Source organism: Oryctolagus cuniculus, chromosome X (genome assembly GCF_964237555.1).
Source record: "Oryctolagus cuniculus chromosome X, mOryCun1.1, whole genome shotgun sequence".
Classification (NCBI taxonomy): Eukaryota; Metazoa; Chordata; class Mammalia; order Lagomorpha; family Leporidae; genus Oryctolagus; species Oryctolagus cuniculus.
In genome coordinates, this window is record NC_091453.1 from 128,996,335 (window position 1) to 129,020,845 (window position 24,511).

The following is a 24,511-nucleotide window of genomic DNA, read 5'->3' on the forward strand; positions in this document are numbered from 1 at the left end:
GTCACGTGTTCACATGTTCACCAGTCCCTTTTGTGGTGTCCAGACACATTCTGTGAAATGTCTTTGTTTACCCAAGAGTGGAAGGAAAAGGAGGCAAAGCCACCTGTCTGAACTCTCAGGCCAGTTGCCATGGGCCTTCTTGGGAGTCTCAGGTCTTCCATGTGTCAGTCCCCAGGAGAGCTGATAGATTGCCTCGAGAATGAATAGTGTTGGGGAAGGCATTTAGTGCAACCATCAAGATTCCTCTAGGGATGCTTGCATCCCATATAGGAGTGGCTGGGGTTGAGTCTTGACTCCTCTAATGACTCCAGCTTCCTATCTATGTGCCCCATAGAGGGCAGCAGGCTATAGCGTATGTAGGTGGGTTCCTGCCAAACACATAAGAGTTCTGGATTGAGTTCTGAGCTCCTGCCTTCATCCTGGCCCAGCCCCACCTGTTGTGGGCATTTGGGGAATGAACCAGTGGATAGGAGCTAGATGTCTTTCTGTGTCTGTCTCTGCATTTCAGACAAATGAAAAGAAAAGAGAGGGAGGGGGGAAGAAGAGGGATTGGAGGGAAGCAGGGAGTGAGGGAGGGAAGAAGAGGGATTGGAGGGAAGCAGGGAGTGAGGGAGGGAAGAAGGAAATGAAGTGTTAAGCTGCCAGGCCACATGGATCCGGAGCAGGGCAGGGGGTACAGGTGCTGGTATCCTGGGCTCCTCACCTTCCCTCAGGCCTGTCAATGGAGTGGGGCTGCCAGCACAACAGCACCTTTCCCAAGCCCCTCACCAAGGAACAGGGTCTGAGTGTGATGACTCAAAGGGGGCTCCAGCTGCCACTTCCCTGGAAGACAAGAGGACAGTTTTCTGCCTTCTATATGACTGCTCTTGTCTCAATCCTCTGAATATCTTTGTCACATAGTAAGACCCTGGTGTTCAAAATGAGTTCTGAAAGGAGTCTTTGTCTGCTAGTTTGAGGCTTTTGTGAATCAAAAGCACTCATGAGCTTCTCTACACCAGCACCAAGGCTAAGGCAGGGGGGAGAGGCACATGGAGCTAAGGAAGGCACCAGGAGTCGGGGCAATGGATTCTACCCACAGTGTACAAGTGCAAACTGCAGATATCAGAGCAGGAAGGGGACTCATGAGTCTGTGGGTCAAGATCCAGCATTAAGGCCAGGGTGAGCAGTGGGTGTAGTGGAGCTCTGGAGATCTCCCTTCACCCCATGAAAGCCAGAGAAGCCCTACTTGAACAGCTTTTAACTTTGACCTACAGGATAAGATTCCTTTTGGCACCAAGCACATTGTAAAACACTGGCAAACAACTGCTCTCATCTAGCTCTGCTGTTGAGAGGACACAGAGGCCCAAGGAAGAGATTGGCTTCACCCAGGGCCGCCCCACTGGTGTTGAAGCTGGAGTTGGAACCTGGCCCGTCTGGTCACAGACTGGTGCCCTCTCTAGGTGACATCAATATATGGCCTTCACCAGCTGTGTAGGGGATGAGCCCAGGTCCCTGTAGGGTAGGGAAGGACTGGGTGTAGACTAGGATAATGGCACATGGAATAGAGTCCTCCCACATGTTCACATTTCCCATGCATGGTTGATATTGAAAATGACCCCCTAAAATCTATATGAAAATGTGTCCCCTTAAAGTTCCCCTGAAGTCCCATCTGGGATGCCACACGATATTACCATATGCTTATTAATAAATCCCCAATATTAATAAGCCAGAGAGGATTCTTGCCTAATATTTAGAGAAGAATTCTAAATATCAGCACAGATAAACGAGGCAGCATGGTACATTTTAGGCTTTTATTTAGTGAGAAAGATGCTTAGGAGAGTGAGAGCTTTATCTGAGAGAGGTAAATCTGGGTTCATACCAAGCACCAGGAACCAGCCACGTGGAGGAGCATCTAGGCCAGGGAGACACAGGGCTACAACCAGCCCCTTCCTGACAAGAGGCAAGGGTAGAAAAGAAGGGCAGGACACACTGTGTCCCAGGCTTTTAACCTACTTCCAAAGGGGAGTGGTTAATTAACCTGATTGGCTGGTGAGCACCCAGGTGTGGCCAGGTAGGTGGATGAGGTCACACAGGGGCATGGCAAAGGTATCAGGTAGGGCGTGAGGTCACACAGGGGTGTGGCAAAGGCGTGGTCTTCCAGCTCACAAACCTAATCAATTTTAACCTGTATGCCTGCCTACTTCATTGTGGCACCACATGCCAGCCCACTCCCTGCCAACATACTGGGTCACCTGTCCAACTACATTAGCCAGACTCCTCCAGAGAAAGACAGGGGGAGGGGGAAGAGAGGGGAGGCCAGGGCAGAGGGGAGGAGAGGAGAAGAGGAGAGGGGAGAAGGTTTAAGAAATTATGTCATCCAATTGTGGGCACTGGCCAGTCCAGAAAGTATGAGCTAGGCAGGCCTGAGACTCCAGTAAGAGCTGATGATGCAGTCTTAGGTCTAAAGGCTGGAAAGTTGGGCAAAGTTCCCATGTTATACTCTGTGAACAGAATGCCTTCTTCCCTAGGGGGCCTCAATCTTTGCTCTTAAAACCTACAAGAGAAAGAGGCATTTGGCCCGGTGATTAAAGCACCAGTTAAGATGCCTGTTTTCCAAACTGGAGTGCCTGGGCTTGAGTCCCACCCCCAGCACCTAATTCCAGCTTCTGGCTAACGCAGACCCTGGGAGGAAGCAAGGACAGCTAGAGTGGTTGAGTTCCTGCTACCCATATGGCAGACCTGGATTGTTTCCAGCTCCCAGCTTCAGTCCTGACAATTATGGGCATGTGGGGAGTGAACCAGAGGATGGGAACTCTCTCTTGTTCTCTCTCAAATAAGTAATTAATTTTTAAAAAATCCTTCCATTTATTGGGTGAGGCCCACCCACAAGATAAAGATAATCTAAGTTCAACTCTACTGATATTAATGTTAATAAGATAAAATATATATTCATAGCATCATCTAGGCTAATGTTGAACTTGGTGCCATAGCCTACCCAAATTGACATGTAAAATTAGCCATCACACCTTGAGTCCCCTCTTCAGCAGCCCAGGGTCGCAACTGTTGGCTTTGGGCTTGGGAGAAGGACAAGGTGGTCATGCAGGGAGATATGGAATGGAAGGCAAGCTTGTGAAGTGGATCCCAGGGAACCGTGAGGCTCACCAAGGGGGATTTTCGCCATTTAGAAGGAGCCAATCTAGAGACCCACAGGCAAGGGTCCAGAGCTGCTGGTGCCCTGCGTTGTAAGTTGTAAATCAGAAACAGGGTAGAGCAGACAGAGCTGCTGCATAGTGGACTGCCTGTGAGAGGACACGGATGGCCTGGGCCTCCTAGCAGTTGCTCCCCCATTTCCCCATCTCCTACAGCTACCCTTGGCCTGGCATCCTGACTTCTTCCCAGAGACTATATCCTGTGAGATTAGCCATGTGGGAGCAATGTCTCTGTTGGAGCTTGGGCTGGGAGGCCAGGGATTTGGTCTGACTCTGCCTTCTTCCCTGGAGGTATAAATCCTTACAGTTACCCCCTCTCCTAGTGGCTATGCTCTTGAATTCCAACCCACAGTTGGCCTCTCCATCCAGAGGAGGGAGAAGTGCCAAGCAGGTGCATAGCTCCTGAGGGCAGCCCAAGGCCAGGGAGGCTCAGGTTACTCAGCCAGGGAACCTAGGTTTGAGCAAATGCCCCACCACCTGCTGGCAAGCTTTACCGCTCTCTTGTGTCCCAAGATCTGAAACTCTTTATGGAAGTTTCGGGTCTTCTGTGTGTTCACTTGTTTCCAGAACAAAACGGCTGGGCCAGCCTGTCACTACCTCTGAGGATGTGTGCACTCCACAGCACTTCCTCACAGCATTTGCCCTAAGACTGGTTCATCTTCATGGGGTTCTCCCCCACCCCTGGAGGGTCAAGGTTGGAGCTTCACAACACAGCCTTGGGCATGAAGTCAAATGATCTAGTGGGGCTTCTCCTCTGACATAAAGGACAAAAAGAAAAGCACTGTGAAATCTCCTTCTGTAGAGACACTCACATAGGTACCGCTGAAACCCTAAGGCAGAGAGAGTTGGAGCCAGGCTTCCTAAAAGAACAGACTGAATCTGAGAAAGGATTGCTGACTTGCCCAGAGTGGAGCAGGGATGGAGATGTGCCAGGAATCCAGAGTCTGCAACTCCAGTCATGTTGGAGGGGTGCTAGCTCCTGTATGGGCACACAGCATCAGCAAATAGTGGACTTCCTTTCTGCTTAAGACAGACACTCAGCAGACAAGGGGAAACAAACTTTCTGGAAGCCCCAGTTAAGGCATGCATCAGCCCATTAAGACCATCCTAAATGGGGAGACAAGGTCTCCAGGCATGCATTACTGAATGTAAAGCAACTCTGGGAGGCAAGACTCTGAGATCATAGGCAGAGGTGCTTCCAACCTCCCACATCTTCTGCAGTGCTGCAGTCCCAATCTCCCAAAGCTCTGTTGTCCGGAGCCCCTATCTCCAGGCCTGTCATCACTTCCTAGGGCCAACAACCTCCACACTGGGCTCTTTAGTCATCTAATTCCATCCTCTGCCCCACCCCTACCATCCCAACACCCCAAGTCCTCTAGGACATGCTGTGACTACCTAGCCCTCCTACTAACCAAGTTAGCCTGGGTTGGCATGTCCCCCTGCTGAGAACCCACTCAGGATGGATATTCAGGAAACAGAAATTGAACTGACTCTTCCTTCAAGGAACTTCTTGGAATTGACCCAGTGAAGACCAGGGCGGAAGCACCCTCTAGAATTCTAGAACCAAAGCCTGGGGCAGCAGACACATCCCTTGAAGTAGCTTGAGCTGTCTCAAAGCCATGTGGAGCAACAGGGTGCTAGGCTACAGAGCCAGTGAAGATTTCCTGGGCTCCGTGCCAGAGCTACTAAGTCAGAATCTCAGTCAGGAGGGGAGAAGGAATCAGCTGCATCTTGAAAGGGGCTCCACATTACACAACTCTAGGGGGCAGCACCCATATTGCATTCTAGGAATTAATTGTGAGCACTGATTACTCTGTGAACAGCTAGAGCCAAGCTCACTCTCAGCAGGGCTCCTGGAGATACTGTCTAAAGCCTGGGAGCCATAGATCCCCTCTACACTTCAAATAACAACCACTACAACCCAACACTTGGATTTTGACAACACGATTGCTCAGAAACCAACAGAGCTGATTTTCAATATTGCATTCCATTGTCAGTTGGTATATCAGGCCACATGCCCTGCCTGCTTTGCCCTCTTCCCAGACGCCTCCTGTAAAACAGATAGAAGGCAGCACTTTTTGAGGTGATCCTCATTTCATCATTTCTCTGAGAACCTGCTCTGAGATGGGCCCTGTGCTGCAGTCTGGAAATCCACTTGGTCCCACTGCTCACAGACTCACAGTATAATGGGGCTATTTTAAACTGTTCAAAATGATCCCTAAGGGGGCCTTCACATAAATGTCTTCAAACCTTTTTATGGCTAAATATAGCACACAAAAGAACGTGCTTAATGCATAAATGGACAGCATGGCAAATTGTTATCAACACTTGTGTAACCATCACCCAAATCAAGAAATACAGTTTTGACAGCTCCCCAGAACCCCCCACATGCCTTTCCAATCAACCACATTCATAACCTCTCCCTCATCTCTGACTTCTCTGAGAACCACTTCCTTGTTAACCTTTATACTTTACTACCTGAGAGCACATCCTGGAACATCATGGAATGCTTTTATCTCCTTTCAATTTTATAGAAATAAAATAAGGGACCAGCATCATGGCATAGTGGGTAAAGCTGCCACCTGCAATGCTGGCATCCCACTTCCAATCCAGTTCCCTGTAACTGGCCTGGGAACGCCATGGAAGATGTCCAAGTATTTGGGTCTCTGCCACCACTGTGGGAGACCAGATGAAGTTCCTGGCTCCTGCCTTCAGATCAGCCCAGCACTGGCTGTTGTAACCATCTGGGGAGTGAACCAGTGAGTGGAAGATCTCTCTGTCTCTTCCTCTCTCTGCATCACTCTGACTTTCAAGTGAATAAATAAATCTTTCTTTAAAAAATGGAATAATACTATACATATTCTTATTTAATTCATAGTTTTATATTCTTTATTTTGAAATAGTTATAGATTCACAAGAAGCTGCAAAAATAGTACACGGAGGTCTCATACACCCTTCACCTGTTTTCCGCCAATGATACCATTTTGTGTAATAATAATACAATATGAAACCCAGGAAATTGCTGTTAGAACAGCTCACTAGCCTTATTCAGACTTCACTAGTTATTTGTGTGTGTGTATATATACTTTTATAACATACCAATATTTTTATCTGACCTCTTTAACTTAATACTGTAAAGATTCATCCATATTCATTTTCATTCATGAATGGCCTGCCTTTCAAGCAAATGCACCACCATCCATTTGTCTATTCTACCACATTGGGCAGTTAGGTGGTTCTAGGGAATGGATGCTGTGATCATCATTGTTCATGTCTCCCGACCCACAGGTCTACTCATTTCCCTAGTGTATCACTTATTGCAGTGGAATTGCTGGGTCACTGAAAGTGACTACCTTCATCTCATTGTACACTCCCACCGGCAAATAAGAGTGTGAGAGTTCCAGGGGCTCCACATCTGCACTGACACTTGATGCCTTCACTCATCAATTTCAGCCATTCTAGTGGTGAGTAGTAGATTTCCTTGGGGTTTTTCATTTGTGTTTCCTCAATTAATGGGAAATCCAGTAGCATTTCATAGAGTTATTAGCCGTCTAGATGTTCTCACTTGTAAATTGCCTGTTAAGCCTTTTGTCATTTTTTCTATTGAATTGTCTCTTTTTTCTTAATAATTTTTAGAACTTTTAAGATGAATTCTGGGGGTCGAAGCTGTGGCGCAGTGGGTTAATCCTCCACCTGTGGCGCTGGCATCCCATATGGACCCTGGTTCTAGTCCGGGCTGCTCCTCTTCCCATTTAGCTCTCTGCCATGGCCTGAGAAAGCAGTAGAGGATGGCCCAAGTCCTTGGGCCCCTGCACCCACGTGGGAAACCCAGAAGAAGGTCCTGGCTCCTGGCTTCAGATCGGCACAGCTCTGGCCGTTGCAGCCATTTGGGGAGTGAACCATCAGATGGAAGACCTCTCTCTCTGTCTCTCCCTCTCACTGTCTGTAACTACCTCTCAAATAAATAAAATCTTTAAAAAATAAAAGATATATTCTGGATGGGGCCCGCATTGTGGCGTAGAAGATTAAGCTGCTTCTTGCAATGCTGACACCCCATATTGGAGTACTGGTTCAAGTCATAGCTACACTGCTTCCAATCCAGCTTCCTGCTGATGCAACTGGGAAGGCAGCAGCAGATGGCCTAAGTACTTGGACCTCTGTCACCCATGTGGAAGACCCAGATAGAATTTCTGGTTCCTGGCTTTGGCCTGCCCTAGCCCTGCCTGACACAGCCATTTGGGGAGTGAAGGAACAGGTGGAAGATCTCTCTCTCTCTCTCATTCTGCCTTTCAAATAAATTTAAAAAAATCTTTTTGAAAACATTCTGTATGTAAACTTTTTAATAGTTTTATGTATTACAGATAACTTTTCCTAGTCTGTGGTTTATTTGCTCACTCTTTTCAATGCCGTCTTTTGAAAAATGTAAATTTTTCATATGAAGATAGTACAGCCTGCCCATCTTTCCTTTATGCTTTAGTGTTTTTCATGTCACGTGTAAGAAATCTTCCCTTACCCTTAGGTCATGAAGATATTCTCCTATATGATCTTCTGTAAGCTTTTTTTAAATTTTTTTTTAAATTGGACTTAATTGTGGAATTCAGTTGCCAAGTCTTTTTTATTTTTTTTTTTATTTGACAGAGTTCGACAGTGAGAGGGAGAGACAGAGAGAAAGGTCTTCCTTCCATTGGTTCACCCCCCAAATGGCCGCTACGGCCGGAGCTACGCCAATCTGAAGCCAGGAGCCGGGTGCTTCTCCTGGTCTCCTATGCGGGTGCAGGGCCAAGCACTTGGGCCATCCTCCAACTGCCATCCCGGGCCACAGCAGAGAGCTGGCCTGGAAGAGGAGCAGCCGGGACTAGATCCGGTGCCCATATGGGATGCCAGCACCGCAGGCAGAGGATTAACCAAGTGAGCCACGGCGCCGGCCCCTTCTGTAAGCTTTATAGTTTTACATTTAATGTCTAAGCCCTGAGTCCAGCTGGACATAATTTTTGTGTGTGATGAGAAGTAGGAGTGTTATTTCATTTTGTATCCTTGTGTATACTTGAGTGTCTCTGTACAAATGATGAGGAAAGCTATTCCTTCTCCAATGCAGTGCAGTGTCTCCATCCTAAATCAAACTTGATGCACGCATAGGTCTGTCTGCAGGCTCATTCTTCTGTGCCATCAGGCTATTTGCTTACCTTTATACCCAAACCACAGTTGGCACATGTCTGCCAACCAGTTGACCCAGGCTGTACTCATTAGGGATCAGAAGGCTGGAAATTAGGTATATGCAGATTAGTAAGGACCTTGAAAATCAACTGGAAAAGCCTAGACTTGACCTGAAGAGCAGAGGGCTGCCCCAGCATGTCAGGCAGCAAAAGAGAAAGATTATGACTGAGCATCCCTGGAAGATAAACCTAAGAGTCTAATCTCAGCAAGGGGCTGAGAGAAGAATGCAGAGGTTATTGTCGTAGCCCAAGGCTGACACCCTGGGGACCTGAGGCAGCAGTGGAACAGAAAGGAAGGGCTGCATCTCAGAGACATTGGGAAGAACAGGTTGAAATGATGAGTCTGTTTAAGTGTTGGGGGGGAGGTGGAGACTTAAAAATACTGCTGAGTTTTCCAGCCTGGAAACTGAGAGATGATTCTGGTTTGATGAAAGAGGCCTATAGAGTAGTTGGGGAAGTGTGTTTTCCTCCATTCAGTCCTCAAAGTGCAATTCCTGTTCCAGAGACCTAGAGTAGTCCTGACTACACAGCCCATCTGCACCAGGCTGTTAAGCAGTGGCACATTTCCCATGGGTTTGGCCTTTGAACTACTGACACAGGGCTTTGGGACACATTTACGCCCCCTTAGTCTTTGCTGCTTGGATTTGCTTTACAGGGCAAACACACTTTGATCATGCAGACATCCTGAACATATGACTTGATCACTAAGTATCTACCTTTCCAATATCATAGGCCATCCATACTAAAATGACAGTAGCAACAAAAACTGTAGCCAATATTAAGAGAATAGCAATATATTAAAAAAAAAGCTACCCCTGAGTTAATTACTGGACTCCTATATATAAAAAAAAAGGTGCTTTGAATACTTACAAGTACATGTAAATTTTCTTCTCTTTTTTGGCCTAGTATGTTAAAATGTATGCAGCAACTTTTTTTTAGCTACTCCTGCTGACATACACATCAAAGCATGCAGGTCTAATGTTACTAAAAAACTAACAGCATATTTTCAAAGATAGAAAGTGTGTAAAGAACTAGTGAAGCAAGTCCCTTGAGAAAATTCAGTCCCATAACAGATTATGTTGTGAAAAGACTAAAATAGTGTTTGCAACTCAGTTATACTACCAATTGGATTTTTAAAAAGAGGCACTCACGTGTTAGGTCATAAATTCATTCCCTAAGTCCCTTCCACACCAAATGAAACTAAAATTTAAAATAGGCTTCACTTGGTTAAAAATCATGTGAAAAGCTTCAGCAAATAATTAAAAGGGATTTGGTCACATAATAATGAGCTAATTCTGGTACATATTTAATAAAGAATAAGTTATGGGAGGAACTGGTGTTTGATTTTATGTATTTTCTTGTTGTAAGGAAAAGCCAGTCATTGGTAGTCCTCCTGATGTTGTAGAAGAAAACCAAGGTGTTGTGAGAGCAGATGAGTGTGTCCTGGATACGAGGTGCTCAGTCCGCAACTCCAGGCCCCCGTGGATGTCATCCCATGAAAGACAGCAGGGTCTGCAACCAAATGAGGCTAAAATGTGGCATGGGCCATGAAACTGATGTCTTGAGTTTCTGTAGCCACCTCGCATTGTTCTGCAGCATGAGAACCAGTGCTGACTTTTCTCCTGGGTCTCAGAAATCCTGTGCTTATCACCCAGTCTTCAAATGCAGAAACCCTTTTTCAGAAAAGACAAAATTCACATGTATTCTGAACCTGGATACTCAGCCTTCTCATTCATTCATTCAGTTGCTCACTCACTCATCCATTCACTTACACACACAGTCACTCGCACACATGTCATTCATTCATTCACATACTCACTTACCCATTCACTTACTCATCTGTCCACTTGCATACTCATTCAGTCACTCACTAGCTCACTCATTCATTTATTCACTTCACAAACATTTCTTGAGTGTATGGTGCTATGGAAGCTGAAAAGACCAGAGCTTGGCCCCTAGTCTCAAGGGCCTCACTCCCTGGTATGATACAGGAATACAAAGTAACCATACCTCCAGGCAGAAGGAAGTAAGGACAACTGGGAGGTAAGAAAATTTAGGGAGTCAGAAGGAGATGTCAATTACACCTTTAAAATCCTGCATAATTTCCTTCTCTTGTTTATTTTCTCTCTTCCCCACTGGGATGTCAGCTCCATGAAGGCTGAGGTTTGTTATCTGTCTTATTCACTGCTGTCTCTGTGCCTACAAGAGTCCTGGCTCACAATGGATGTCCATGAGAATCCCTGTTGAATACATAAGTGCATCATAGGGGGAGGTGGGGGAAACTTGATGGGGCTGTCTTTGGAACTGCTCCACAGAGGAAAGAATCTTGGAGTTGGCCCTTGCCAAGAGAGAAGGGTCCTGGTGGACAGCTGCAGTTGAGTGGCATCTTACTGTGAGGGATTAGCTGGAGCAATGGCTTGGGGTGGGAAATTGCATCAGGGAACCGTGTTTTCCAGCACTAAACAACGCAGGACACTGGGTAAGAATGGTTGGGAGCAGCTCATCGAAAGCTTTCAAAGCCAGGTGGCAGCACCGACTGCGAGTTTTCCTGCAGGAGTTGGGGTCTTTGGAGAAAGAAATTAGACAACGTCTTCCTGAGAAGGATAACTGCACACTGAGACCACAGAAGAGCTCTGATTCCATTTACTAAGTAGCTATTGAGCATCCACTATGTCAGCAAGAACAGACCAACAGAGTAGAAGGAACTGAAAAGCAGAAGGTACAGCAGGAAGGGCCCTAGCAGGGAGGGAGGCTGGGGGTAAGCACCAAGCTAGGCCTCCTCGCCTGCTGTCAGTCCCGTGATGGAGACAGGCCAGCTGATCCTAAGGGCCCCTGCAGCCCTGACATTCTACAACTCTAATTATAGACGTGCAAGCTTCATTGCAGATAGCTGGGGAAATCCTTGGGTTCAATTTCACCTCCTGGAGCTTGTAGTTCAGCTGGCACGGAGGCAGTTACAAAGGAATGGAATGGCAATGTAGAGAGCCTGCATCAGCCTGATTGTCTCTCAGCAGATTACTTGCTTCTAGGTGTCAGCAGCTCTTTTAGGAATGCTGAACAGCAACCTTTGCACAGGCAAAGGTCAGGTTTGGTTCCTGATCCTTCTTTTTGAGCTGTGAACAGGGTGGGTCATACAGAGCAAGAGAAAAATCAAAAAACCAGATCCTTCTAGACTTTCTTACCCAGCAGTGCAAGGGAAAGTTAGAGCTGTAGTGGAATGGAGGGGGCCACTCTTCCCGCCAACAAGTGTCAGTGTCCATGGAAGTTGGTTGCAGGGGCAGCTGAGAGGGAAGCCTCTCCTGCCGTGGACCCAGCAAGTCAGCTAAGGTGGGGCCCTTGGAGGCCAGTGGCAGTGGGGGTCCTGCCAACACAGAAGCTATGCCTGCACACAGAAAACAGCTGAGGAGAAAGGGCTATGAAAAAAACAACTGAACACTAGAAAACCACCAGGAGCAGTCAGAAAAAATGAAACAAATCCATACTGTAAACAAACTGGTAATCACTTGTAGCTGTGGCACTTGATGCTGGCGGTGCCATTGCTGAGATGGAGGGCAGAGGTCCCGAGGGAAAAGGTGAAAAATCCAGGGTGAGGCCAATGAAAGACTTGAGAAGAGATATCTGGGCTACAGATATTAGGAAACAGCCCTCAGAAATCTGCTCAGTGGTCTCCATACTGAAGTTCACTGAAGTTCAGGTTTGGCCACCAATGATAGAAAAGTTTAAAAAATATCCAAGTGGCAGTGAGCTTGTGTCACACTAGGACACTGCTTGGGATGCCTGCATTTCATGTCAAAGTGCTGGGTTCAAGTGCCAGCTCTGTTTGTGATTCCAGCTCCCTGCTAATGCACACCCCGGGAGGCAGCAGGGGATGGCTCAAGTTTAAGGTTCCCTGCCACCCATGTGGGAGTCTGGGCTGGAGCCCTTGGCTCTTGGCTTCAAACTGGCCCAAATCCTGTTATTGCAGGTATTTGTAGATTGAACCAATGGATAGATGATCTCTGTCTCTGCCTTTCAAATAAATAAATATAAATAATCAATAAGTAAATAAGAGAATACCCAGGCATGTCCAACAGGCTATTGGATGTAGTATAACTCTGGAGCAGAGGGTGAGCAGCATTGGAGACCCAGGGAGGGACAAGCCCTACCCCTCACTGCCCTCCTTGGGCACCACGGCCACCAGGACCACAGGGGAGCTTCTGGTTTCCCTGAACCCCTCCCAACCCCTGCAGCCCTAGCCCTGTGCTGGGGGTCATGACCCTCTGCAGGTGCTGCCCTGGGGGCCTTCTCTGGGGTCCCCAGTACCTGCCCCCGGCCAGGCCAGCCACCCTCTGGCTGTGCCTTCCTCTTTGGGGTGCCCTGGTCCTGTGGAGGTGCCCTCTCCAAGGCCTGGCCTGCACCCCGGCCCGGCTCCCACTCCCCCTTGGCTGGGGGCAAGCTCAGTGGGGGCGCGGAGGAGCCCTCCTGGAGGGGCTGCTGCATCTCTGCAGTGTGTCGCCCCCATGTTGGGGGCCCAGAGCCATCCCCGGGTCCTGGTGGGACGGGGTTATGCCACTAGAGCCACCGCGTGTTGGTTCAGAAGCCACCTGCAAGTGTCATTCAGGCCAGGTCTGCCTGTGGGCCAGCCACAGTCTCTCACCTGCTCCCCTTTGAAGAGCGGCCCCGCCCTCCCTGGGAGCCCCAGCCTCAAATGCAGAGCCCTCCCTCCTGGGGTGAGGAGGAAAGCAGGGAGGCCCAGACAGCTGGGAAGGAGGGAGGGACAGGGCGACTGTGCCACAGAGGGAGGCAGGGGGTGACTGTGAGACAGAGGGAGGCAGGGGGTGACTGTGAGACAGAGGGAGGCAGGGGGGCGACTGTGAGACAGAGGGAGGCAGGGGGAGGCAGGGAGGCCACCCAGCTTCCCTGGCCCCCACTGGGAAAGCCCCAGCAGGCAGCACCACCAGGCCAAGCTCCCAGGGCCCTGCGCAGACCCCGCCTCCCCCAGGTGAACCTGTTCCAGAGGTCTCTTGAGTCTCTGGCCCAGGCCACAGAGGCCTGGAGGAGGAAGCCTGCCGCCCCTCCCCCCAGCAGTAAACAGGCTGTTCTGGGGATCTGGAGTGGAGCCGCCAGGGCCTCCAGAGCCTTGGGTGTCTGGGGAGGCCTTGCCAAGAGCCCTGGCCAGGGACCCAGGGACCCCAGCTGGCCCTGAATTGCATGTGACCTTGGGCACAGCCCCGCGCCCCTGCCCCTGGGAGCTGGGGTGTCTCCCCTCCCCCCACCTGTCAGCAACTTGGGCTGGGGCCCTGCCTGACTCCTGAGAGACCCTGCCTGCCCCTCCAGGCTCCTAGGGATGCCTGCCTTAAGGTTCAAGGTGTGCTGCGCCCTATTTGCTCCCTGCTACCGGGGTTCTGGGTGCTAGGGCTGTGTAGGCAATCGAGGGGGCAGACCTCACCCCTCCAATCACAGCTCCAAAGACAGGGAAGTGTCCCCGTGATGCAGACAACAAGGAGTATACTGCCTCAGCATGTCCCCTCCCATCGCCACAACAGCACCAGTCTGGGCACACCTCAGAATGTCCAGGAGGACTTAGACTTGCAGGGAGCCCCTTATAGACAACCTGATGTGGACTGCTGGGGCTGAGCGTTTGTCTCTGGGCAGACAGCGCCCTTTGCTTGGGTGGTGGCAGCTTGTTTTCTGCCTCTTGTTCATTTTATTTTTAGAGCCACTTGGCCAGCCTTTGCAGAATGAGAGCGTGCCCAGGGACAGTGGTGGGCACATTAGTGAGGCAGGCGGGTGGACGGGTACACTGAGGGGCAGTGAGGACAGCTGATAAATTGTTTGCTTAGCTTCATCTATTTATTAGCGTGGTTAGAAACTGCTATTTATATTTTAACCCTGCAGGGATAGCCATGGAAAGTAAGAAACAATCAGCAGGCAGAGATGGAGCCACGACTGCCAGGAGTGGGAGCCTGAGATGCCCTAGGCGTGGCTGCCAAGGATGCCGGGCATCACTGTGCCCGCCCCCTCTGATTGCATGGTCTTACACATTGTGCTCAGATGGCAATTGGGGCTGCTTGATGGGAGGATCAATGTAAGCAAAGCGCAGGAGAGGCCAGGTGGTAACTGTGGCTGATCCCTTCCCCTACCAGGAAGATGGAGTCGAGGAGAGTGAGGGGGCCTGGGAACCCCCTCTGCCCTGGAGCCAGCCCCTGGAAGTGTCGACAGAGGGCACTGCACTTGGCCTCTTCTCAAGGTATTGTCCCACTGTGGAGCAGGTGCAGATCAATGCATCACAGCTTTCTCTCTGCAGCTGCCGGGACCAAGGCTGAAGTGATCAGCTGTGGTCCTGCCACTGCCTCCCCAGAGGGGCTCACTGGAGGGCTCAAAGCCACCAAGGGGTCAGGCTGTAGTTGGGTGTGGTACCCAGGCTCAGGGATGGATTCTGGGCTGTCATGTGTCTGAACTTAAATTTTGGAAGCAAACTGAGAAATTTCCTACTAGGAAGATGTTTCCACTTCGTCTGGGATGCCTTTGTGTTTAGTCTGCTGTGCTGGTGATGTTGGGGAAGGCTTATCAGTACAGTACTTTCACAATCTGCTGAGGCTTGCTTGTGGTTTTAGGAGAACTGGCTCCTTTCTCCGCAGCTTACTAATGGAAGACTAAAGTTTAAGGACACAGGTAGACATAATTGAGTTCTTCCTGGAGCAGGACTAGCTTGCAGGCATCTCACAACTTAACTGGAGAAAAGCAACCCAAATCTGGCACCACTGCCATGACATCTCTTTGCCTTGCCAATGGCACTGAGCTATGTGCATTTCAGTTCCTGGCAGGCTGCTTCTGTGGGGTCTAAGAACCTTAATGGTCTCTTTCGCCATACAATCTTAGTCTCAAGCCCACTGTCTACTCTCTCTCCATTCACACAGCACCAGGCCCACCCTACCCTGGTGCCTGATTAAAGCTCAGGTTTAGTTCAATTCTCAACTCATGCCATAGTTTAGGCTAAAATTTACATACACCATAATCTGAAAGCAAACACATGCTTATGGTAGTTCTGATTTGTGTGTATAATTAGTTTATTATTCATGTCAATTATTTTTTAGCAATATTTTCATGAAGCTTTTTTTAAGGCTTATTTGTTTATGTTCATTTCCTTGAAAAACAGACTGAAAGAGAGAAAGAGAAATCTTGCACCTGCTGGTTCACTCTCCAAATGTCCACAACAGTCAGGGCTGAGCCAGCTCCAAGTCAGAAGCCTAAAACTCTATCTTGGTCTCTCACATAGGTGGCAGGGGTCCAAGCAGTTGAGCTATCATTGGCTGTCTCCCAGGAAGCATAAGCAGGAAGCTGGATCAGCAGCAGAGTAGCTGGGACTCAAACTTACACTCCAATATGGCCTAACCCACTGCACCACAGCACCGACCCCCTTAATTATTTTGTTAGTAGCTTTATGGCAGAAAATCAAAGCCTGCTGAGTTGTTTTATTATTATTATTATTATTATACGCTGCAGCTTTGGGGGGGTTGTATTTTTAACTTAAAGCATCTAATTAATCCATGTAATATGGATACTTTCTGCTCAAACCTTTCATGTTCATAAAACAAACTGGATGCAAATTCAGCTCATTGGTATAGCAAGTTTTTATCCTCTTGTTTTGTTTTGTCTTGCCAGATACATCAGCAAATGCATATTCAGGACAAGAAGGCTGTGAAACAAGAAAATGAATAAAAGCCCAGCAATCAGGGATTGAGGTAGAGGAAACTTCGCTCAGATGTCAGCCTTGAAGTAAAGAAGGCCCTGGAAGCCGAGGAAGACTGGGCACCCCAGTGCACACCAGCCCAGCCATCTGCCTGTCCAGGCACATCTCTGGGACAAACTCACTGCCCGCCCCTCCCTCCCAAGTCCAGCCCCTCAGTCCCAAATGCCACCCTGCCTTGGCTCAGGCCTGAAATCTGAAGAAACAAAGAGGCCATTTAGGTGCAAATATCCCAATGAATAAAGAAAGGAGATTAACTTGCCAGTATAGTTAAGGCAAGTTGAGGAAGCCATTTCTCTTTAGCCAGTACTTTGGTTTAGGGCCTGAAAAGGGCACCAGCAGCTCTCCAAAGCCCATCCTCACGTTCCCCCCTAGAGCCAGGACCTGCAAGGAAGGAATGACAGACAATTTATAATATTACCATAGGCTGAGCATGAGACGCCTCCCAGCTGGGTGAAAGGAAAGCTCCCAGGGAACAGGCTATTTGAAGAACCTCTTCTCAGCACAGATGACAAACTGGCCTTGTCACAAGGGGACAGCAAGCAGTTCCTAGCCGGCAGGGTCTGTGCCAGGCCCCAGCTGTCTGGGCAGCTCGCACCTCCTGGTGGTCACCATCACCATAGCCTCCTGAGAGAGTTGCTCTGGCTAAAGGGGAGCAGAAGGGCTGACCGAGGTGCAGGTTGATTAAAGCTGCATTAGACTTGAACATCTTATCCTGATACTTCTCCAGTAGCACTCGAAACAGGTTGAGATGACAAGGAAGAATCACAAAGGACAAATAGCTGATCTGAGTTCAGCACTGTTCCCAAAAGAAACATTAAACTGTGTCCTAGAGACATGTGAATATGGAGGGCATGTCTGTCTGCAGACAGAGGGATCCATGGACACCCCCCTCCTGCAGTAATGCTCCCACTCCTTCACTCGACTGATGCTTGCTGAGTCCCCAGTAGGTGCCAGACCTTGTGGTTAGATGCTAGCCTAGTCACAATGGTAAGTGAGAGACACATGGCTCCTGCCTTCCTGGAGTTTGAAGCCTGCTGGCCAAGACAGACTAGGAGGCAACCTTCGAGAACATTGGTCACTGAGCTGAAATCTAGAGGCGGGCAAAGTTGTGCTCCCTCTGGAGGCTCCAGGGGAGAATGCTTCCTTCTCACCTGCAGCTTCGGGTGGTTCCAGGCCTTCCCTGGTTTGTAGCTGCATCACTCCGACCTCCACTTCTGTTTGCACATAGCCATCTCCTCTGCGTTTCTCTTCTATCTCTGTCTCCTCCTCTTCTTATAAGGACACATGTCACTGGATTTAGGGCCCACTTGGATAATCCAGGATGATCTCTTCTTTATATCCTTATGTTAATTATATCTGCAAAGACACTTTCTCCAAATAAAGCCACAAACCCTTGTTCACAAGCCTTTGATGGCTCTCTGGTGCCCAGGAGGTGCTATCTGAGCTGCTCAGTCTGGCACGCAGCATTCCTCAAGCAGACCCCAGCCTACATCTGTAGCCACACCTGCCCCAAGCCCCCAGCCTCCTCACACAAGCCTTATCTTAGTGTGGCTGCTTTGTTCCCCTGCTAATAAGCTGCCCTCTTCTGCCCATAGGCCTCCAATCATGTCTTTCTTGCCTAGAATCCCCTTCCACAACCTGCCCTCCTTTCCACCCTCCCAAACTCAATTGAAACCCCACTGCTTCGAAGAAGCCTGTCCAGCCTCACTGAGCTGAGAATGACTCTCTCCCTCTGTCAGCTCTAGTCCTTTCCTGAGGGTCCCCATCAAGATCATGGCCTGCCTTTGGGCCAGCTCACCTCAGATCACTTTCTCTCCAGACAGATGGGGTTTCACTTGCCCTGTAATCCCTGACCCCTTTCATATGGTAAGGTGTACAGTGGGTTATTCTGGAATGGAATTCAAGGTGATTTGTGCATCTCATTGCTCCCCTATTGCTTGGTTGGAAAGAAAAATAACCAAGTGAGAGAGGGAAAACACATAGGAAAAGCAGCTGAGAGAGAAGATGGCGTTCAGAGCTAATGACTCCTGCCCTGGCCTCTCCCACTGCCTCCTTTCCTGCAGCCCTCCGTCCCAGTCCAAAGTCTCAGAGGCTTCCCCCTTGTGTGCAGCTCTTTGAAGACCCCCAGTTGTCTTGGCACAGAGGCATGGGCTTCAGACTATTGACACTTAACATGAATGCTGACCTTGTTCAGAATGCCTGTGCCTCTACAGATCTCCCAAAGTCCCCTCCCCTTGCTGCTTCCTCCTTGCTTTGGGCCAGAGCTAGACCTCTTCCTTTTAGCTCCTCTGGTTGACTGGAAAATAAGGCTGGTCCTTTCTGTTTGGACCCCAATCCCACACTCAACCCCAACTAAGCAGCACCCCTGAGTCTTCTCCTGACATATGGCCTCCCAACTCCCATTCAGAATGTACAGCCCCCAGGCAGGCAATCATTCATTCTACTCACCCAGGGGCTTGCTGTATTTGTCCACAGATTCTTCATGGCTCTTCACATCTGCCATAATCAAAGCACCAACTCAGGGATTCCATTGCATGGTCCCTGGGGTATGGAAAGGAAACAAAACATGAACTCTGATATCAACCTTGGGTTCACATCCCAGTTCTGCCTTTTACTACCTTGTAACCTGCTCTGAGTCTCAGTTCACAAAGAATTCATTCATTCACTTATTCAGTAACAAGATAAAATGTTATGGGGGCACTTACTAGGTGCCAGACCCACTGTGTGCTAGACATGAAGGATGCAGCAGTGAAAAACACAGAATCCCTGCACTCTGGGGGCTTGCTATCTTGGAAGGTTGTCTTAGTCCATTTTCTGTTACCTAAGACCAGATAAGTGATAAAGAATAGCAGTGTGTTTGACTCAGGGTTCTGGAAGCTGGAAAGTCCAAAAGCATGGCGCTGGCATCTGTTCCGCTTCGGGGGGGGGGGGGGGGCTCTTGCTGCATCCTTTGATGGGATGAAGCAAGTGTGCCAGTTCAGGTTCCTTTTCTTTTTCCTATAAAGCTACTAATGCAGTCATGGAGGCCCCACCCTCATGACCTCATCTAATCCCAAAAGACCTACCTCCAGCTCCCACTATCATGTATTATGTTATAGATGCAATAGGAGCACACCAAAGGGCCAGGGACTTAGAATAAGAAGCGATTTGTTCTTGCAACAATGTCAATAAGAAAGATTCCTGAAGAAAAATAGTTGTGGGCATATTTGTTGTAACCTAAGATATGGACAAGATAGATGTGAATACCACAGAGCCCACCTTGAGCAACATATAGACCAAAATTACGTTTCTAGACAGTTCAAATACTGTGTGTCCTCAAGTTTAATGTGGCGTGATTGACAAGATGCACATAATTTAATAACAGTTTTTCAGGAAGAAAGAAAGAAGCAACACAGCATTTGAAGGTGCCTGCTGACAGTGACATGCATCACCGCATGAACAGGTGATGGAAGCATGGATGACCAAAAATCCTCTTTTTGCAGTCCAGCTTATACCCAACACAGATCTGCCATGCAGCCAGAAACTCTGCAAGTACAGTTGGGTTATCCAGCAGTCACAGGTGACAGTCTGCTTCCCTTTCCTCCATATTCCCCTGCCCCTAGTTCCCAACTCTGATCATGGCATCTCCAAGAGCAAGCTGCAGAACACAACCCAGGCATTCTTGTGATGCTTTTCTGTCCCAGCAGGAGAAATGCTTGTGTGTGCAGGTGTGAAATGAGGAAAAAGAGTGACCACATCTATCCACGAGAGGAGTAACTACTTAGTGCTCTGAGCCTTCTCTGCTGTACAACAGCGAAGAGGGAAGTCCCTGCTTTGTCATAAGGGAAACATTGAATATGTATCTCAAATTTCCTTTGCCTCTCTATTGTTTGGACACTTGTCATTGGATTCAGGGCCTACCTGGGTAACCCAAGATAATCTCACCTGGAGCATCTTAACTTTATATCTACAAAGACTTTTTCCCAAAAACGCTTACTTTCTGGGCCAACCATTCCACTACAGTATGACTGTTAGGTTTCCCAGCAACGCCAAGCTCACAAGCCAAGCCACTTGCATTTTCCCTAAGCTAGGCCCCCTGCAGGACACTCTCAGAGCTGAGTGCCTACTGCTATTTGAACTCTTGGGAACTCAAGGGAAGGAGGACCTGAGAGATCAGGTGACCTAAGGCCTTCACTAAACTCTGCCCCCAATCCCAAGCTGACGGTGAGTCAGCCTTCCCTCCTATTTACTCACAGCAGGCGTTTGAAGAGCATTTCCATGGGCCTGGCCTCTGCTTGCAGCCACTCCAGCATGTCAAACAAAGCTCCCTTGCAGCTAGGTGTCTTCCAGTTCCTGCCCCTGGAGTTGTACAAATTTCACTAAGAGCAGATAAACAGGTTCTCCCAGCACCTACAGCACAGGGAGACACACACCTGCTGGCAGCAGTAGGCCCTGAAGCCCAGAGGGCTGGAAGAGTTTAGCCTGGCTCTGTGGACCACCCTGTCAGCCCCCTCAGACCACTGTCTTGAGGTAAAACAGCAGCCCTGAGCCCCAATCAGGTTGCAAAACACACATAGCCAGGGGAGTGGACCTGTGTGGTCTTGGGGCAGGGACTGATCTTGCTTGGCCTTATATGGGGCAAACTGATGCCCAGGCTGAACTTGAGGGTGGGGGCTGGAGTGACCACACATTTCCCAGAAAGCAGCAATGGATTAGAGCAAGAAAAAGACCATGTCTTTTACCAAAGCGGGGAGAGGACAGCCCAGTGACCAATTTGGGTGATTAGTTGCAAGAAGAGGGCCCTTTATTCCAGGCGTGTGTATGCCTTTTAATTTCCTCTTGCAGGCTCCTGAGGGGGCCTGGTAACTGTGCAATTGGTATTCCTCTCCAGCCTCTCCAGCCTTGGAGGACGCGGGCACATGCTCGGAGATGGCTCCAGGTGGTAGCGAGTGCCACCTGCACTCCCAGCTTCCCGATTAACTGCTCGGCAGCAAACCTCCACGGAGCAGGGGAGAGGAGGTAGCAGACAGGCCAGGCCAGTCCGTCCTGGGCCACGTGGGGTGTCCTCTCCAGCGGGAGGCAGCAGCAGCGGCAGAAACACAGAGGTGCAAGTTGACCTCGGTGGCTTCCAGCTTTGTGGGAATCAAAAATAAAATGCTGCTATTGCAGGTGAAAGGGCCTGGCTCCCTTAAGCAATTGAAGAAGTTACAAAGCAGACCCCTTAAGGGGTGGTGATTTGCATAACAAGGGCCCCTTGGTTTCATACCAGGAGTCCTCTGGAGGCTATCTTAGATGGCACCCCAGGAGGGTTAACAGTTTAATTTACAAAACAATGATTTGTCCACAGCAAGCTCCAAGGTGTTAGACCAGAACATCAACTTAGGCACTCACAGGTGGTCTCCTGGAAAAGGAAACCCAAAAGCCATCCTTACAGGATCTCATACTGGATACCCTTCTTTGCCTTGTCCTGGGCAATTTCTTGAAAATAGATATGGCTCCTCCCAGGCCGTCACCCGGCTCTGAAAGTAGACACAGCGGCCAAGTGGCCAGGCCCTGGGGCAGGGAATGTGGGCTTGCTGAGCCATCAGCAAGTTGCAGAGACACAATCCTTGCCTAAAGCACTTTCCTGATTCATCACTCCCACTCCTGGAGCTCATGTCCAGGCAGGGCCCTATGGCCCTAGGGGATACCTGTGATTTAGGAAGTGAGATTAGGGCCTTTGCCCTATGAAGCCCAGAATAATGGTGAGGAGAAAATGAGATGTTTGTGAAAGCACTTTAGAAATCTTGCTGTTTACAGATGCTGGAGATGCAGGGATGGGATGGTCCATGTCCCTACATCTCTGTAGAAAGGGCATAAATTAGAGGCCTCACCATGTAAGCACTCTGATGGTTGGCAATGCATTCGATCAGACCTGTGTGCCTAGTACCCAGCTAGTCAAAGGCTCAGCTTGGCAGTTCAGTGAGGTTTCCATTCCCATCAGTGCTCAGTGAAAGTAGACTCTTACCCGTGAGCTGTGAAACCCTTAGAGAGTCAATTCCTGAAATGCAAAATTTGAGTTTCCCAAAATGCAACCTATTGGACCAAAGTTTGGGATGCGGTAGAAGCTTAAGGAAATGGCTTGAAATTGCTTGTTGGGAATTGAGTTTTGAGATGGAAACCTATTTCTCAAAGCTGCCCAAGTTTAGAGGCTCAGCAGTGAGCAGTTCCTTTGTGCCACCCCCTGGTGTTTGGTTCTTCTTCCTTCATTGTTAAAATTAGAGTTTTTAAGAATGTTATGGATTCAAAGTGATTTGCAAAACTTCTGAAGGCCAAGCCTCAACCAGAGGATTGTCTCAGAGTTAGGAAGTTTGAGGTGCTTAAAATGAACCAGGAAAAAAGGCAACAGAGGGAGAGTGAGAGTGGAAAGGCTCCCAGGAAGGGAGGCAGAGAGTGTTAGAGAAGGAGACACGGGGAGAATGCGAACATTTCCTGGTGATTTTAATTTTCACATCACAAAACATCGCACATCTGTCAACCATTACATTTCCCGTGCCGCCTACTGTGCCCGCACAGGGGTACCTCAGGGAGGGAAGAAAACAGAATTTATTCTGTGGGCCTGATCTGCCCACAGCTGTTTGGGCATGAAGGAAGAAGGGAAGAGTTCTGGAAAACCGCCAAGGGGCTCTCCAAACTGCTCCAAGGGGAATGGCCCGTTCTCACTGCCACTGGAAGGGTGAGAGCTATTTCAAACTGTGCTCCTGTACTTTAGGTCTGTGGGAACGTGTCAGGAGACAGCGACACCTTAGCTCAGCAAAGACCATAAGCCTCTTGTGCTTGCTTTTGGCACCCTGGACTCAGTGAAGGAGGGACTGCCAGAACTTTCAAGCTGAAAAGCACCACAAGAACTCTGCCTTGTCTCTAAGGACTGTCTCAAAATCAGCAGGATCCTCAGCCAGTCTGCAATGAATGCATGGTCTCAGCCCCTTGAGCCAAAGACAGACTATGGCCTTCATGCTTCTCGTCCCTTCCTTGATGCCAATGATTAAGTCACAAGATGAGCACCAAGAAAGGGACTTCAAGCTAATGGCTTCTAGCACCTGCCTTCTGAACTGTCATCAGCTCTTGCTAAAGCCCCCCATCCTCTATCCCAACATCTATCCAGGTTCTTAGGAGCCTTTTCCAAGAAGCACAGTGTATTGGCTGTTTGTTACTACAGTGAGACATCTAAAACAAGCTATTTATGAAGGAAGAAGGTTTATTGGCTCATGGTTTGGGAGGTTCACAGTCCAAGATTAGGTGGTCCTATTTGTTGGGCTTCTGGTACGGGTGATGGATGAAAATGGAAGAACACAGACAGAAGAAGGATTGTAATATAAGCCAGGAAGCAGAGAGACAGGGAGCACTCACATCAATGTCTATGTGATCTCTGCTTATAAAGCCATCATGATTCAATATGGGTCCCACCCACACAACTCAATCAATTTAACCACTTTCCAAAGCCCTCACCTTCAGATGCAGTGATTGGATCGCATTTCCACTCTTAATCCACTAACCATTAACATGAAGCCATTAGCCATTGACATAAGACTTTGAGAAACAAACCTTTAACACATGGGCCTTTGAAGAACACTCAAACTAATAATATTGAAACCATGGCGTAGAGGATGGTTTCTGCCTCTATCGGGGTGACAAAAGGACTGGCTCCTATCCCAGATCTGTCGATTACTGGCAGTTTCAATTTCTCACTGCTGCTATGACAAATTACCACCAATCAAATGGCTTAAAACAACAAATATTTACTTTTTTTGCACTTCTGGAGGTCAGAAGTTTGAAATCAGTTTCACTGGGCTAAAATCAAGATGTCAAAAGGGTTGGTTGCTTTTGGGAGCTGTAAGGAAGAATTAATTACATCATCTTCTCCACCTTCTGTCGCTCCCCGTCTTCGTGGAGGAACGACACAGGACCCTGCGCTGTTCTTTCGTCTGCTCGGCCCTCCCCAGGTTTGCTGCTGGTTCTTCTCGGGTTGGCTACCGTCCCTCCACCTCCGTGGAGGGGCGGGCCCCCTGCCACTTTCCCCACTTCCGCAGGGGAGCGGCACACCACCGGCCGGCTCTCTCGGGGGCTGCACAGGTGTTCCTTCAGATAGATGTTCCTCCTAGATGTTCCTGGTGCATGTTGTCTCTCTCCTCCTTTATAGTCCTCTTCCACCAATCCCAACTCTGCTACCCACACGCTGAGTACGCTGCTCTCCTCCAATCAGGAGCAGCTCCTGCAGCTTGTCAAGTTGGTGAGAGGCAGCTGGGTAGAAGCTGTTTGCTCCTCTCCCAGCGCCATATTGTGGGAGAGCAGATGCATAGAATAAGTCTTAATTCCAGTAACAGTATAGTCCGAGTTGCTCCCAGTTGCTCCCCACACCT